Source organism: Miscanthus floridulus, unplaced genomic scaffold (assembly GCF_019320115.1).
Source record: "Miscanthus floridulus cultivar M001 unplaced genomic scaffold, ASM1932011v1 fs_190_1_2, whole genome shotgun sequence".
Taxonomy (NCBI): Eukaryota; Viridiplantae; Streptophyta; class Magnoliopsida; order Poales; family Poaceae; genus Miscanthus; species Miscanthus floridulus.
Genome location: NW_027096357.1, coordinates 31,871 through 35,057, shown reverse-complemented (window position 1 = coordinate 35,057; position 3,187 = coordinate 31,871).

The following is a 3,187-nucleotide window of genomic DNA, read 5'->3' as shown; positions in this document are numbered from 1 at the left end:
AGGTTGATAGCGGATAGTGTAAGGAGGTACGGGGCACGGAGGATTTCCCCCACACCCTTCCAAGACTTCATGGAGACCTTGTGGACCCGGCTCATAACTCATAGTTTCAGCCACCCTAGACTAGACTTGGGGTGTACTAGGGCTGAATGGTAGAGTGGCATTATCCTAGGCTAGCAAGCGGCCGAAATCAACCTAGTTGATGATGGTCAGTGAGGAAGGCGGATCTTGTGGTTATGTAAAACCTCTGCAGAGTGTATGGTTGATCGATCAATACATGTGCTGACTTGTCGGCTATGGACCTTTCCTGGGTTTCGCTTAAACTAGATAGTGAGATGAGTCCTTCTCTCCTTCCCCTCGTGAGAGAGTGTCGGACGTAGCCAGGGGCTACGGGCCTTGAGACAGTGCCAAGAGGGAGTTGGCCTATCGACTGAGCGATGGTATGGTGATGGTGTGGAGATGGTGGTGTATCGATCCCAGGATCGAAACCTGGCTCCAGAAAGGGAATGGGGTAGAATGTGTGTGGGAATGGTGTTAAAACCTGACTATACTATTATATACTTGATATGCTAAATACATAAGAAACCCCAGCCATATAGGTTCCTCTTGATTATATCCAACTTGCATTCAATTTCCACAAAGCAATGCTCATAGGGTGGGAGTGGCCAGTACAAATGATACTGATAAATTTTGGCACACAGGTTCTGCTGAGGAGTATGGCTCCAGGGAGTTTGACAGTTGAGGGGTTCGTGCCTATGCTCGAGTTTGACGATCTTATCTTCAAGCTGTTCTGAATGAATGCTACTTTTGATTCCGCCAATGCGGTGATGTAATAATTTATGTAATTCTGCACTATTTGTACTCTGAATTTATCGTTGTATGGATGTGATATTCGACTGGAATTTGGGTAATATGATCTACAACGGTCGTATTACACTTCGACTCTATGGATTTCCCTTCACGGAAATCAGGTCGCTTCAACATGTAAGCCATCGGGTCCCATAGGTCGGATGCAGAAGGGTCCCATAGGTACACGTCGGATGGAGAAAGGACCGAGCGGAGTCTTTTATGATGAATTGCAAGCATCATAGATGAGTAACTATAGGTCCCATAGGTACACATCTAATGGAGAATGCTCCCACATATACACGTAGGATGGAGAAAGGACCGAGCGGGAGACTTTATGATGAACTGCAAGCATCACAGATGAGTAACTATAGGTCCCACATGTACAAGTCGGATGGAGAAAGGACCATGTAGAGATTTATGACGAAGTGTCAGTTCGTTACAGATCAAAAACTTCATCACAAATGTGTAATTAGTTCAATGACTGAAGCCCTAGTCATCACAGATGAGCAGGAATAGTCGCGCGAGGTTTTTTTCTGACGAACACCGTGTAGTTCTATGATGTTTTTGCATGATGATGCCTAATTTCATCATAAATAGAGAGGGTTGGAGGATCGTCACCACTGATCTATGATGAAACAGAAATATTCATCATAAAAATAATCTTCTATGATAGTTTCAAAATCATCATTAAGATTTTCATCATAGAAGTGGATATTTCTATTAGTACGGTGATAGTTGGGAGCTATCGGGTTTCTTCAGCTATTTGGTTTATAATTTGGCGGACACTCCAATGGGAAACAGGTGTTCTCGGATTCTCAGTGTTCAATCCTAATAATTCGACGAACGCTTCATCAGCATTCGATAGACTCTCCATCACCTATTCCAAAAGGGTGTTAGTGCCTCTGCTAGGAAAATTACTAAATTGGGATGGTGTATCAGGACACTCCACCGGATTTGGCGACAGAAACTATGTTCTAGGTTTTAGCTGGTTTGATTCCTAGTTTGGAGTGATAAATCTACACAATACTCCTAGGATGACTCTAGTGACATACTAGGCTAGTGTTAGTTGGATTTTGAGCTTTGGGTAACTAGTGCAACTAGTGTTTGGGGCATGATCATATTCATGAAAAACTTAAGATAAAGACTTGAGATTACGCAATGAGTACTTAGCTTTGACATTCAAGAATAAAGAGATGATCATGACCATGAAATGTGGGTTGAGCACATCATGTGTTCCATCCTTGAGGAGATAATGAGCCATTCTTGATATTCTTGCAAAAATCCATAAAATGGCATGAGAAAAACATTGAGAAGGATCCTTAGGGATTAATCATGCTTAGAGTCTTGATCTTAGCTTTGTGATGAGTGAGAGATCACCAAACTTCATGATCCATACATGCATGATAGATTTGAGATTAGGGTTTGTGAGAAATATCCAAATAATTGAGACAAGAGCTCATGAGCTAACCATGACCATGGGTTGAGATGAGGATGACTTGAGCCTGATGAGATGATGACCTTGATTTGGTTGCTTCCATTCCATCTTCCACTTCCACCTCCAAATCTCCATTTTCTCTCTCTAGTTCTTCCTTGTTCTTGCTGAGAGAGGGAGGAAGATGAGAAATGAAAAAAGTGAGATGAGCTTGGGGTTGCTTTAGCTGAGATGTACTTCTCCATTTTTGTGCATATGATAGTTGGGGTCCAAAGGTAAGTGGAGGACAACTCATTGTCCACTCACTAGTTGCTAGTTCAGTCAACTGGCGGATAGTCCAGTAACTCTCAAATTTTGGTAAATCGATCCAAGCACTTGGGGTTTGGCATTCGGGCCAATAATCATATTCCAAATCATGACAACCTAACCACTAACATTTAGAGTTAATTAGGTGATGCATCTTTTGTAGCTTTGGTTGACTCATGTTGACTTGTATTGACTTGGGATTTTCTGAGATGTGAATCACTCCAATGGGCAAAAGAGCAATGTATTCTTCAGTTCCAATTGTCAGGGATCTTTGCAAGAGCTCGATAAGGTGCTTCACTGATGGTCAAAAATGAGAGCCTATATTGTAACTGAACACGGGTTGTTACACAGGACGCTCAAATAAATCCACACACACTCATCCATATGAATACACACATAAATGCCATGTTCTTATAAGCACATCAAAAAAATTCGAACCAACAGATCTTGGGATTAAGGAAGTCACCACATATATCTCATTGTTGACGAGCACAACGCCAATAGCTAAAAAATAGCACCAGTAAATCTTGGACGAGTCTAGAAAAATGTGACCATATCAAGTCGAGATTTTGAGTCTAGATGCACACGTTACACCATAAGGAA